We start from the raw sequence: 14,708 nt of genomic DNA on the forward strand, positions 1-14,708 counted from the left end.
CTTTCTGTTTAACATATTTCCCTCCATGAAATGTATAGGCATCAGTTCAGACATCCACCCAGTGACTGGACATCAAGCTACAGTTGGGTAAGCCACCTGGCCAGCTGTGGGGCCAACGCACAGGGCTGCCAGTCCACGGAAGGCCTCTCTGCATACTTGCGTCCAGTGCAGTGATGGAATGAGCTTGAGTTTAGAAGTTCAATGCATCTGAGGTCAGGTCCCAACTCTAACACCTGGCACCTCACTTGAGGCGAGTTCCTGCAGCTTTCTGAAAGCTGGCTTCATCTGTACACTAGAGAAAGTAGTGCCTAGTTTGGGGGTTGTTAGGAGGACTGAGGAAGTAATTAAGGTACCCCAACGAGAGTGGATGAATGGCCACCAGTGTTAATGTTGGTTTTCCTCTCCTGGCACCCCTTCAGTCCTCACCTGTGTGTGTGCCTATCCTGTCTCTGACCTGCTCTGACCTTTTACACGGTGACCTTGGCTTTCAAACCTGCCTTTGGCCCTCCAGACATCCTGTGCTCATCCCACAGTGCTCAGTACTCATGGGCTTTTCCCTGTGCTGGGCAACTAGGCTCACAGCCCACCTTCCAGCTTTATTCACCCACCTCGGCCTCCATGCTACCACTAGCCAGGCCATTGCCCTTCCTTGAATTTTTAGGTTGTTTATAAATAAAATATCTATGAAGATTTTTGTGTGCCTAGATTTCCCCTTTATATTTTCTGTCATTTTCTTAGGTTCATTTTACCTGGGTCAAAAGGAGTAGCAAATTTATCATTCTTGATACATATAATGCGTGTGACTAGGTTTTAAATTATTTTTCCAACCTAACAGTGAAAATCGGTACCTCATTCTAATTCCTTTGGTTATTTCCGAGTCTGCACATCTCTCCAGAATTCGGTTTCTTGTTTATACAAACTGAAAGCTTAACTTGTAAGAATTTCCAGCAGAATTCATTTCATTTTCTGTATATAGTTTTCTCTGGATCAATGTGTTTGTTTACCTTGGACATATTTTTACTTTTATATCTGCAAATAGACATATCAACAGATCTTTTCATCACTTCTATTGAAGGGATGAATCAGTTTCTGCCAAGCAGCTTCATAGGCTCATGGAACCTAAGTGTCAAAAGTGAATATTAAGGTCCTCCATCCAGATCTCCTCTTTACTGAAAGCAAATTCCAGACTGTGCTGGAATTCCTCCAGGCATGCAGAATTCATCTTCCTACCAAAGAGTCCATCCAATTATTGCCATCACTAAGAAGTTTTTATGTTGAGCTAAAAATCTACTTGACTGAAACTTCTGAGGCCACTCAAATTCTCTCTTCTGAAATCATGCAGAATGCTCATAACCCTCTGCAGAGTTGAAGGAGGCAATCTTGTTTCTTCGTGAACTAATAAATAGCTTGAATTCCATTTTGCCATTTCCCACCTAGGGAAGATTTCACAAGAAATAGTGAGGACTCGGGATTTCTCTGGCAGTCCAGTGGTTAAGATTCTGTGCTGCCAATTCAGAAGATGTGGGTTCAATCCCTGGTCAGGGAACTAAGATCCCACATGCTGTGCAGTGTAGCTAAAAGATTTTTTTAAAAATAAGAAGAAAACCAGAATAAAATGCAGGCATGGTAATAATCATTGCCAAAATAAAAGTGATGCCCAGAAATCAAAGAATTAAAAAAAAAAAAAAAGAGTGAACACTCTGGATTTGGATAGCCCTGTGTTCAAATCTTGACTGCCACTTATGAGTATATGACCTTGAAAAAGTTCTCAATCTCCTTTATCTTTAGTTTTCTCATCTTAAAAATGAGACTATTATACCTGTCTCAGTTCAGTCAGTTCAGTCACTGAGTCGTGTCTGACTCTTTGCAACCCATGGGCTGCAGCATGCCAGGCTTCCCTGTCCATCACCAACTCCCAGAGTTTACTCAAAATCATGTCCATTGAGTCCGTGGCACCATCCAAACATCTCATCCTCCACCGACCCCTCTCCTCTTGCCTTCAATCTGTCCAATATCAGGGTCTTTTCCAATGTGTCGGTTCTTCATATCAGGTGGCCAAAGCATTGGAATTTTAGCTTCAGCATCAGTCTTTCCAAAAGAATATTCAGGACTGATTTCCTTTAGGATGGACTGGTTGGATCTCCTTGCAGCCCAAGGGACTCTCAAGAGTCTTCTCCAACAACACAGCTCAAAAGCATCAATTCTTCAGTGCTCAGCTTTCTTTAAAGTCCAACTCTCACATCCACACATGACTACTGGAAAAACCATAGCTTTGACTAGACGGACTTTTGTTGGCAAAGTACTGTCTCTGCTTTTTAATATGCTGTCTAGATTGATCATAGTTTTTCTTCTAAGGAGCAAGCGTCTTTTAATTTCATGGCTGCAGTCACCATCTGCAGTGATTTTGGAGCCCAAGAAGATAAAGTCTGTCACTGCTTCCATTGTTTCCCCATCTATTTGCCATGAAGTGAAGGGACCAGATGCCATGATCTTAGTTTTCTGAATGTTGAGCTTTAAGCCAAGTTTTTCACTCTCCTCTTTCACTTTCATCAAGAGGCTCTTTAGTTCTTCTTTGCTTTCTGCCATAAGGGTGGTGTTATCTGCCTATCTGAGGTTATTGATATTTCTCCCGGCAATCTTGATTCCAGCTTGTGCTTCATCCAGCCCATTTCACATGATGTACTCTGCACATAAGTTAAATAAACAGGGTGACAATATACAGCCTGATGTACTCCCTTCCCGATTTGGAACCAGTCTGTTGTTCCATGACCAGTTTTGTTGCTTCCTTAACTGCATGCAGATTTCTCAAGAGGCAGGTCGGGTGGTCTGGCATTCCCATCTCTTGAAGAATTTTCCACAGTTTGTTGTGATTCACACAGTCAAAAGCCTTGGCATAGTCAATAAAGCAGAAGTAGATATTTTTTGGAACACTTTCTTTTTTGATGATCCAGTGGATATTGGCAATTTGATCTTTGGTTCCTCTGCCTATTCTAAATCCAGCTTGAACATCTGGAAGTTCACAGTTCATGTACTGTTGAAGCCTGGCTTGCAGAATTTGGGGCGTTACTTTGCTAGCGTGTGAGATGAGTGCAGTTGTGCAGTAGTTTGAACGTTCTTTGGCGTTGCCTTTCTTTGGGACTGGAATGAAAACTGACCTTTTCAAGTCCTGTGTCCACTGCTGAGTTTTCCATATCTGCTGGCATATTGAGTGCGGCAAGTTCACAGCATCATCTTTTAGGATATGAAATAAATAGTTCAACTGGAATTCCATCACCTCCATTAGCTTTGTTCATAGTGATGCTTCCTAAGGCCCACTTGACTTCACATTCCAGGATGTCTGGCTCTAGATGAGTGATCACACTATTGTGGTTATCTGGGTCATGAAGATCTTTCTTGTATAGTTCTGTGTATTCTTGCCACCTCTTCTTAATATCTCTGCTTCTGTTAGGTCCATACCATTTCTGTCTTATTGTGCCCATCTTTGCATGAAATATTCCCTTGGTATCTCTAATTTTCTTGAAGAGATCTGTAGTCTTTCCCATTCTATTGTTTTCCTCTATTTCTTTGCACTGATCACTGAGGAAGGCCTTCTCATCTCTCCTTGCTATTCTTTGGAACTCTGCATTCAGATGGGTATATCTTTCCTTTTCTCCTTTGCCTTTTGCTTCTCTTCTTTTCTCAGCTATTTGTAAGGCCTCCTCAGACAACCATTTTGCCTTTTTGCATTTCTTTTTTTGGGGGATGGTCTTGATCTCTGCCTCCTGTACAGTGTCATGAACCTCCATCCAAAGTTCTTCAGGCACTCTGTCCATCAGATCTAATCCCTTAAATCTACTTCTCATTTCCACTGCACAATTGTACGGTATTTGATTTAGGTCGTACCTGAATGGGGGTCTAGTGATTTTCCCTACTTTCTTCAATTAAAGTCTGAATTTGGCAATAAGGAGTTCATGATCTGAGCCACAGTCAGCTCCTGGTCTTGTTTTTGCTGACTGTATAGAGCTTCTCCATCTTTGGTTGCAAAGAATATAATCAATCTGATATTTGTATTGACCATCTGGTGATGTCCATGTGTAGAGTTGGAAGAGGGTATTTGCTATGACCAGTGTGTTCTCTTGGGAAAACTCTGTTAGCCTTTGCCCTGCTTCATTCTGTACTCTAAGACCAAATTTGCCTGTTACTCCAGGTATTTCTTGACTTCCTACTTTTGCATATGAGTCCCCTATAATGAAAAGGACATCTTTTGGGGTGTTAGTTCTAGAAGGTCTTGTAGGTCTTCATAAAACCGTTCAACTTCAGCTTCTTCAGCATTTCTGGTCAGAGCATATACTTGGATTACTGTGATATTGAATGATAATGAATGGTTTGCCTTGGAAACGAACAGAGATCATTCTGTCGTTTTGAGATTGCATCCAAGTACTGCACTGTGGACTCTTTTGTTGACTACGATGGCTACCCCATTTCTTCTAAGGGATTCCTGCCAACAGTAGTAGACATAATGGTCATCTGAGTTAAATTCACCCATTCCAGTCCATTGTAGTTCACTGATTCCTAAAATGTTGAAGTTCACTCTTGCCATCTCCTGTTTGACCACTTCCAATTTGCCTTGATTCATGGACCTGACATTCCAGATTCCTATGCAATATTGTTTTTTACAGCATTGGGCTTTACTTCCATCACCAGTCACATCCACAACTGCATGTTGTTTTTGCTTTGGCTCCATCTCTTCATTCTTTCTGGAGTTATTTCTTCACTGATCTCCAGTAGCATTTTGGGCCCCTACCAACCTGGGGAGTTCATCTTTCAGTGTCCTATCTTTTTGCCTTTTCATACTGTTCATGGGGTTCTCAAGGCAAGAATACTGAAGTGGTTTGCCATTCCCTTCTCCAGTGGACCACATTTTGTCAGAACTCTCCACCATGACCCGTCTGTCTTGGGTGGCCCTACACAGCATGGCTCATAGTTTCATTGAGTTGGACAAGGCTGTGATCCATGACACTCGTCTCACAGGGTTGTATCTACATACTGTATAAGAAAATGTGATTGATGCACCTAGGCACAGTATCTCTTAGTCCTCTAATCCTAAGAACTTGGACCATCCTGATTGCTCTCTTACAGATGTGCCACTAAACCTGGGGTTCAGGACTAGATGCTCTGGAAAGGGCGTGAGCAGTACTAATTAGGAGCCAGTTGTCATTTCTGGCTCCTGAATGGCGTGTCTCTATTAGTGTGTCCTAACCTTGAATTTGATAGCTGCAGGCACCTTATCTGTTATGCGGTTGTTTCAGTAACAGTACTGGCCTGCCATGCCAAACCTACAGCCCTCACTCTCCCAGTTCTGGGCTGCAGTAAATGTGGTTCTTTTTGTTCCCTTTTTTTCTTCCCTTCGTCAGCTTAGCAGCTATGTATACCCTCCTCACCTCAATCATGTGTTCTTAAATATATTTCTGAAATGAAATACAGGATCTTGCATGCATCCCAGTTCCATTTCATCTTATTGGTTTTGGCCCAACATTCCAGCTGGTTGAGATCTTCTTTTCCATTTGTGTTTAAAATACAAAACAAAATTTAAGGAAAGCCAAAGCCAAAAAAGAAAATGTGGCCGTGATCCCTAAAACCTAGTCCAACTGCGCGTTCACTGCTAGGCGCCCCTCCTGTCTGTCCAAGGAAGCACCTCTTTGCTCATGGCAGCCAGCCAGCCTCCCCGGATCCTGCCTTGTTCATGTAACATCATATGGCAGGCATTTCCCCCTCTGCCTCCTGGTGCGTGTAGCTACCATTTTAATACCCTTCCAGGCACGGGGCTACAATTACCTCCTTATCTCTTCACTGTACATTTTGTTGTCTCTAGTTTCTTACTGGAGAAGGCAATGGCACCCCACTCCAGTACTCTTGCCTGGAAAATCCCATGGACAGAGGAGCCTGGTGGGCTGCAGTCCATGGGGTCACGAAGAGTCGGACACAACTGAGCGACTTCACTTTCACTTTTCACTTTCATGCATTGGAGAAGGAAATGGCAACCCACTCCAGTGTTCTTGCCTGGAGAATCCCAGGGACAGGGCAGCCTGGTGGGCTGCCGTCTATGGGGTCGCACAGAGTCAGACATGACTGAAGCGACTTAGCAGGAGCAGCAGCAGTTTCTTACTATTAGAGATAATGCTGTCATGATCATTTATAGTTGTTTGTTTCTTAAATTTCCAGGAGTGAGCTAATTGGGTTAAAGGGCAAGAACATTTTCACAGTCTTTTCTATGGTGTTGTTATATCTATACTTTTATTGCTCTCCAAAAGGTTAAGCCATGTCTCAAGCAAGGTGGACATGCATGTGCCAATTTCTTACAACTTCACCAATGTCTGGAATTTTTAAAGAAGTTTGGGAAATTCGCTTTCTATACAAAAATACTTTATCAACTTCTTCCTATGTGAATTGTCAATACATATGCTGGTGTGTTTGAGATTCTTAAGGAATTTCATTTTATGCTTTATTCTTCCTCCCAATTTTATAGTGTATAAATATGATCTTTTGTATCTTCACCAAGTTATCAATAATAATGTTTAGGTCAGTGAAAAGAAAAGAACCATGTGGTCCTCCACTAAAGACCCCACTTTTCCTCACTGATTACCTTCTCTGAGCTGGATTATTCTCATAACTAGGGTTCTTCTACCTACGTGTAATCAGGGAAGACCTCTAAGATATAACAGTTGAGTTTATACCATAAGGATGAGAATGGCCATGAGGAAATGATTTGTCTGTCAGTCCATCTCTTGCCTCATTCATCTTAAACATGTTGAATATCTAGTCTTTGCCCAGCACTCCAAGAGGCATTGCTGGTTGGGTCCAACCAGGAAGTCACATCTCAACTGTGGCTCCAAACCCTTTCCCAGAATGCACTCTTTTGTCCATATGTGATCTGGTACCCAAGGATCTGGTCATGTTTCCATTTCTTTAGCTAATGGGGAGAGAGATTCAATATTCTAACCTCATCAACATCTATATCTGGAATTTCCTCCATGAGTAACTATGGAATCATCCAGTCATTTCACAAATATCTGAATATCTACTAAGTGTCAGTCACTAGTCTAAATGCCTGAGACATATCAGTGACAACAAATATAGAAAAACTTAAACTCTAGTGGGAGTGGAATGAGATGGGTAGGAAGATTAACAGTAAACTTAGTAAGTAAGAGAATGTAGACGATGAGGAGTGCCATGAAAAAAGGAAAAAGTAGACCAGGGGAGGCAGATCGAGTATGTGACGTGGAGAAGTGGTGTGCCTGGGGAAGCTTCATGGAGAAGCTGAGATCAGCACTGGGTAGGAAGCCCTGCCCAGGACCCCTGCCGTAGGATTGAAAGTGAAGTGAAAGTGTTAGTCATTCAGTCGTGTCTGACTTTGTGACCCCAGGGACTGTAGCCCACCAGGCTCCTCTGTCCACAGAATTCTCCAGACAAGCTAATACTGGAGTGGGTAGCCATTCCCTTCTCCAGGGGATCTTTCCAACCCCAGGATTGAACCCAGGTCTCCTGCATTGCAGCAGATTCTTTACTGTCTGAGCCACCAGGGCAGCCCCTGCATGGGAATGCAGGTATCTAAGGAGTGTGAGAAGTGTGGGACATTAAATCTGTCTTATCTCCCTGGAGCCTCACTTTTATTTCAAGATGAGCATTCATTCGTGCCTGGGTCATTAACTATGGCAAACCTATCCTCCCCTGGCTTGAAGACTCAGGGCACATATTTCCTCTAAGGACATTTTTCCACCACTTCTTACACGGATTCCTTGCCTTCTATAGTTTTCCAGATCTCCTCCCTTCCTTATCTCCCAGTCCCAGCCTTTCCAGCATCTTAACACTCAGAACATTGCATTGTAATGTCTATCTAGTTGTCTCTTTCCCTGAGATTGTCAGCAAACTGAAGGCCGGCCTGTGTAAATTCATCTCTATACCCTTTTGTGGAGCCCTTACTGTATGCTAGGTGCAGGAGATATAGATATGGACAATATTTGTTTAATTAATTAGTATTTATTGAGCACTTACTATGGTGCTCAATTTCTCACACAACCTTGTGAAGCAGATACTATGACCACCTGCTTTTCACAGATGAGGAAGCTGACTTACAGAGGTCGAGTAACTGACCCAAGATGGCACAGCTGTGACCAGGAGGAGCCAGGACTGGCAAGGAAGCTGGAGTGGCTCTAATGCCTGGTGTCTTCGGGACCATGATGTGTGTTAACTTAGATCACTCGTGGACACAAGCTGTTTCTTCTGTGTGAACCTTCCCCAGCTGCCTCTGGTCCATGACCAGCTCCTTCTTCTTCCTCCAGGAAGTCTTCAGCGCTCCCTCTCTGGCCTGGGTGGGGCCGCCTACCCTGCTCTGTGGCACCCTCTCATGCCCTCTGCTGGTCTTGTCAGCCTGTATCATCATTGTGTGTCCCGTCTTTCTCGCTGTGAGTCCCCCAAGTCAGGGTCACTGTGTTCATCTCTGAGTCCCAGGCCCGGCACAGAGTCTGGTGCTGATGAAATGGGGTGCTGCCTAGAATCCCGGCCCCTGATGACCAGAGTTGTGGGAAACCAGAGACCAAAGCCATTCTTTCCACCTGAGGGTTTAAGAACTTTCTGGATGAAAAAAGTCCTTCAGAGGGTGTTATGAGACCTTCTTGGTCTTGTTCCCCTAGGATAGACTGTCATCAGGTCAAGAAAGGAGGAAAGGATTTGGCAGAGGTCAAATCTGAGGAATCTGACCTCACATTGCTTGGGTCTGACTCAGGGATCTGCCACTTGCCAGCTCTGTGACCTTGCGCAAGTTATTTATTTGGTTTGGGCTTCAGTTCCTTCCTCCATAAAATGGAAATTTCAGTTCCTATAAGTATTAAATTAATTTCTATTAAGCACTTAAAACAGTGGCTGACACATAGTGAGTACCGTGTAATGTGAACAAGGGGCAAGAGGTAGAAGAAGGTAGGCATTTGAAGGAGTGGAGATGAGGTTGGTATTGAAGGAGCCACCTGGCAAGGCGGGCAGTGTTGGGATCCTGGGAGCGCCTTGGTCCCAGGCTGAGGTACTGGGCTGTGGGGACCAAGTTCAGCTGCTGAAGGATCCCGCTGGCCACAGTGTGGTGACTGGGGTGGAGGGAGAGAGAGGAGTTGAGGGTGTCTGTGGAATAACCCAGGTGAGAGATGGTGAGGAGAGGGTGCACACTCTCCTTCCTCCTGAAGTGTTGGCACTGCCAGGTGGGAATCAGGCTGTGAGCAGAATCCTGCAGCCATCCACATGGGGAGTGCCCAGGGTCGCTGGGTCTTTATGCACCTTCTGTGCCCTGGACCCACTCTGTGCAGGCCCTGGTGGGGACTCAGCTCATGGAGAGGTGGCATACCTCCCTCCAGGAGACGGGGGAGATGAGAGGTGTCTGGAGACGGGGTGCAGATTGCAGGCCTGTACTTGTCTCGTGTCAGGTCATCCCTAAACATCTCCTTGGTGCCAAGGAAATGGTGTTGGTTTGAAACGAGGCTACAGGTTTGAAGCTTTCCTTCACAGCTTTTCAGTAGCATGACCTTGACCATGGTACTCGACCTCCTGGTCCTCAGATTTATCAGGTATGGAAAATGAATAACAGCATTTTAGGGCTGTTGCATAGAATGCTCCACACATGGCAGGCACATAGTAGGTGCTCATTAACGGGTGCTGCCCTCCCTCTCTGCATGATAAAAGCAAAGAGGACCACACACTCGGTCAAGAGCATCTCACTCGCCTGTGCTGTGGGTGGGCCTGGCACTTCCTTTCTATGAGCCTTAGTGTCCTTAGTTATCATGCACGCATGACTGTGCCTGCTCCACCAGCCTCTGAAGCTGCCATGGCCTCGCAGCATCGTGATGGCCAAGGCAGGGCTTGGAAACACGAAGTGCTCCCGGTGGGGAGGTGGGTCCCTGATGTCCTTCTGTTCCCCTTTCCCCTCCCTCCCATGAGGCAGCAGATCTCAGCCTGGGATACATCCCTTCCCAAAACGGGAATTCCCTGGCCCTGAGTGTGAAAAATGTGAACCATTACTGGGAGATTATCAGTGTGGGCAGGAGGGAGGCTGGAGTTCTTCTTCCCAATGGCCCTTTAAATTATTTTCATTTTGCTGACTCATGCACTTTTCTGAGCTCAGGAGCTTTGGGAGATGGTTATAGGCCATTTATTCAGAAAACCTCATTGGCTCAAGTCTCTTAAGGGAGGAAGAGATTTAACCCTTTGTAGCCCAGCCTGGTGCTGCTTCCCATGGGGCCCAGGAGGACAGGTGGCCTTTGTAGGATTGGGGCTGCCCTTTAGGGAGCCTGGTCCAAAACCAAGTACACCCTGTCCAGATTTCCAGTGTCAGCCAGTCAAAGGCACAGATGGGACAGAAACCCAGCCAGATTTGGAGGTAGCTTCCTGGGTTTCAAATTATGTCTTTAAGATGGCTTGTTTTCTTTCTTTCCCTTTCATTCTTTTTCATTTTTCTTTTGTTTTTAAGATTGAGCATTTGACCTAGACTTCCTTATTCAGAGTGAGAAGGAAGCTTACAGTCCACTAATGCCTCTCCCATCTGCCTGGGATCAAGGATCTTTCCATGAGTGTTCTTGAGCTCCTCCTGTATGTTAGGATCCACACTGAAGACTTCATGTAACTCATCATTACAACAAGAATATTAGGGATTTGGTGTTACTCCTTATTTCTCCTGATGAGGACACTGTAGCCCAGAGAGGTTAGAATTTTTGCACAGGATCACACAGCTAGTAAGTGAGAGGATCAAGATTCAAATCCAGGTCCTTCTGAGACCAAGTCCACTGTTCTTTCATCACATCCTCCATGCCTTCCTGTAATCAGCACTGATGGAGCCAGCTGGGTGCCAGACCCTGACCCGTGTGGCCAAGAGAAGTGTTCCTCCTCCCCAGGTCGGAGTCTAGCCATGTTCAAAGTTCACCTTCATGTGCAAGATTTCCTTGTAAAGCAACATGGGATGGTGGAAGGAGTGGAAACCAATGTCCAACAACAGGTTAATTATGCACATGTGTATACACACGTGCACGTGCGCACATGCAAACACACACACACCACGCATCCATATATGCTGATTTTCTTCTTAGAGTGAAATGCCATATAGCAAAAAATGAACCAGATCTCTATGGATCACATAAATAAATCTCAAAAGCATACTGTGCAGTCAAAAAAGCAAGTGGTGGAATGGAACTTAAGAGTTTAAGGTTATGTATGTAATATCCTAAATAATGCAAAATGATACTATAGATTTTTTTATGGACAAACGAGTATGCAGGCATAGTCTGAAAACTTGGGTAGGAAAAATACAGCCCAGCATATCAGGGCAGTGGGGGATGGGAAAGAATGCAAAAGATGCTTCTGAAACATCTTAACTATTCAAAACAACCAAACAAAAAAGACATCCAAAGAAAAGAGCAGAAAGTAAAAAAAAAGTCCATACATTTATTTTTCCCGGGAGGGTAATGGGAGTAGGGTTTGTGACACACACCGTGTACCTGGAATGTAGATTTGGCCTGACGCTTAGAGTCCTCTGGGGCTTGGCATTAACTCCCCTCCACAGAATCATGGGACGATTAAACAAGGGATCAATTGAAGGCATTTTCTCTTTTTAATTAATTTTTTTTTTTATTTATTAGCTATGCTGGGTCTTCTTTGCTTCACGAGCTACATACTCGAGCTTTCTCTAGTTTCCGTGAGCAGGAGAAACTACTCTCTAGCTGTGGTGCTCAGGCTTCTCACTGCAGTAACTTCTTTTGTAGAGCATGGGCTCTAGGCACGCAGTCTCAGTAGCTGTGGTACCTGGGCATAATTGCCCCACAGCATGTGGAATCTTCCCTGACCAGGGATTGAACCAGGTGTCTCCTGCATTGGCAGGCAGATTCTTAACCCCTGGCTGCCAGAGAAGTCCTCAAAGGCATTTTGAACTGTAAGATGTTGTCGGAATGTAAATTGATGTCATACACTTCTGTGCTCTTTTCCTGTCTGTCTTCCTGAGTAGACTGTGACTTCTTTGAGGACAGGGACAGTTTCTAATTCATCTCTTGACCGCAGGGAGCATTGCTGACCCCAGGCCAGAACTCTGGATTTAACCAACCTTGCTAACAGTGCCTTATCCCTGATCCACAGGCCACCTGTGCTTAGAAGACTGTTTGGAATGAGAGGAAACAGCTCATCCCTGGTGTGCACCCTCTGTGGACACGTAAATTTGATCGTTCAGAGCAGCATCGGGTACTTAAGGACAGAAAGGTGTGGAAGCCTGTCTTGGGTCCAGTAGATGAAGGGTGAAGATGAAGGATGTAGTAGTAGGAGACCATCTCCACCCTCTAGGCTCTCCACTCTGGTCCCAGGCACAGCATCCTCTCACCTGCATGGACAGGTCTGGGGCAAAAGCTGTGTATGTGGCCCAATCTGGTGAATGACCTCTTGGAACTCCATCCCCACAATACCCTTACTTGATCTTTCCACGGCCCTATGAGATGCCTGTCACCCCGCCCATTAGGAAGACAAGGATGCTGAGGCTGGAGCGGTAATCATGGGCAGAAAGTGAAGTGAAAGTATGAGCCAGTCCGCTGTATCTGATTCTTTACAACCCCTATGAACAGTAGCTCACCAGTCTCCTCTGTCCATGGAATTCTCCAAGCAAGAATAAGGAGTGGGTAGCTATTCCCTTCTCCAGGGGATCTTCCCAACCCAGGGACTGAATCCGGGTCTCCTGCATTGCAGGCAGATTCTTTACCATCTGAGCCTCCAGCGAAGCCCAATCATGGGCAGAGTCAATTTCCAATTCCAGTCTGGTAGATCCCAAACCTGTGCTCTTCTCCAAGGACCTAGGCATTTCTATGGGCTGTGAAGGCAGAGTCATCCCCAGAAAATCCATTAGGGCAGCAAGTTGCACCCGCCTCCCCCTCCTGTAATTCAGTCGACTAGTGGCTGAAGCAGGGAGTAGAATGAGATAATCACGTTTCAGAGCCCACTAGAGTGGCTGCCATTCAGAGGTCCCTTTGTATTTTGAATATGCAGTCTCTAATTAGACTTTGTCTTAATTGTCATGACTGCGTGCACTCTGTCTGGGGATAAACACGTCCATCAGGAGAGAAGCAAATCGTGGCGCTTGCCTTGGCCCTGTCATTCCATTCGCGTGCTCCACTGCAGCTCCTCTGGGGACGTAGCTCAGCCTTCCCCCGTGAAAGTGCTCTGGGGCCCACATTTTAATCAAAAGTGTACCTGCCTCTAGGAAGAAGCGTAGGGCCACAGCTCAAAAGTGATTAAATTTAATAACCAAAAGACCAGAAAAAGTATGCTTTGCAATGCATAATTTCAGCCGATATTTATTTCATCATGAAGCCATATTCTATATGCTGTATGGGGACACTTTATTAAAAATGCCATTTATTTTACCTGTAGCAGTAAGGGACATGCACACCTTCTTTTTACCTCCCCACTGTGTTAAGGCATTTGCAGTTATTAAATTACTCTTGAGTAGGGGAATGCCAGTCTCCAAATTTACTCTGAAGTATTCCAATAAAATGATCTGAAATGTTGATTCACTCAGCAAATACTCACCAAAGCTATTTGGGGCCAGGTGCTATGCTAGGCAGGGACAGTGAGGTGGGGCAGCAGAGTGCCTCTCTGCCTCCCAGGAGCTCCTGGGTAATGGGATAGGGGAGTGACAGATACACTCCATGTTCCAGAACAGGGACTGGCCCCTGGGGGCTAGTCAAGTGGTTTTCATTCAAGAAATGGATGAATGAATGAATAGGGGGATGAATAGAGAGAAAACCAGAGCACCTCAGTGTTATAGAGCTGGGCCTGAGGTCATGTGGGGCGATGTAGGGGCATAGAAGAAGGGCTGGTTGATCACCCTTGGTGTCTTAGAGGAGGTGATGGCTGAGCTGATTCTCAGGTGGGCCCCAGGAGGAGCCTAAGATGTCCAAGCAGGGAGAATGGGGGAGGTAAGGTCTGGGGCCCTGGATCCATCTCCCTGCAGACATCCACAGGGCCACCCCAGACTCCCCAGATCTTTGCCTCCATCTCCCTCATTAGAAGTGCTCTCCTCCACCACTGATTAGAACAGGCACATGTCATCCCACCCCAGGGCACGCTCTTGTCTTCTTCTGCTACCTTATATTTCTCCCATCCTGATGTATTGTTTGAATATTATCCTCAAATGAAGTGTCATGAGAGCAATGACTAAAAGAGGACTTCTCATATAATGGAGGCTCAAAGTTGGAGAAGTGGAGGGGGGTTAAATAAATGAGGGACTGAAAAAGCTCGGTGGTTTCTCAGCAACACAAGAGGTCCAACTTGGGGTCTGAAGTGCAGGGTCTGAGTGGCGCCTGCTGAGAAACAAGCCTGTGGGGTAATGGGGGGCCAGAGACCCCAGGCCTGCAGGCCTCATATGTCTGCTTAACAGGCATGTGGACTTTGCCTTCAGGTGGCAACGGGATGTCATTGAAGGGTGTTGAGCCTGGGAGTGGCATGGTCAGAGTGGTGTTTCAAAGGGACCACTCTGGTGGAATGATAGATGATGAGCGGGACAGGCTGAGACTGGACTTGGGAAACAGTAAAGAGGCTGAGTGGATGGTCCCTGCAAGACCTGGGGGAACCAGAGCAAAGTAGGGGTTCTGGGAATTAAGGAGTGGGCAGGGCAGGATAGAACGGATATATATATTCAGGGTTAAGCCACTGTGATTTGC

The 14,708-nt window shown here is 45.5% G+C and overlaps 1 protein-coding gene across 1 annotated transcript in view; it reads left to right on the plus strand.

The window, feature by feature from the left end:
* AGBL4 (AGBL carboxypeptidase 4) overlaps positions 1–14,708 on the plus strand; it is a 1,467,749-nt gene that overhangs the window by 1,266,242 nt on the left and 186,799 nt on the right. The gene's annotated exons all lie outside the window — the stretch shown is intronic.

This window comes from Bubalus bubalis, chromosome 6 (genome assembly GCF_019923935.1).
Source record: "Bubalus bubalis isolate 160015118507 breed Murrah chromosome 6, NDDB_SH_1, whole genome shotgun sequence".
Lineage (NCBI taxonomy): Eukaryota > Metazoa > Chordata > Mammalia > Artiodactyla > Bovidae > Bubalus > Bubalus bubalis.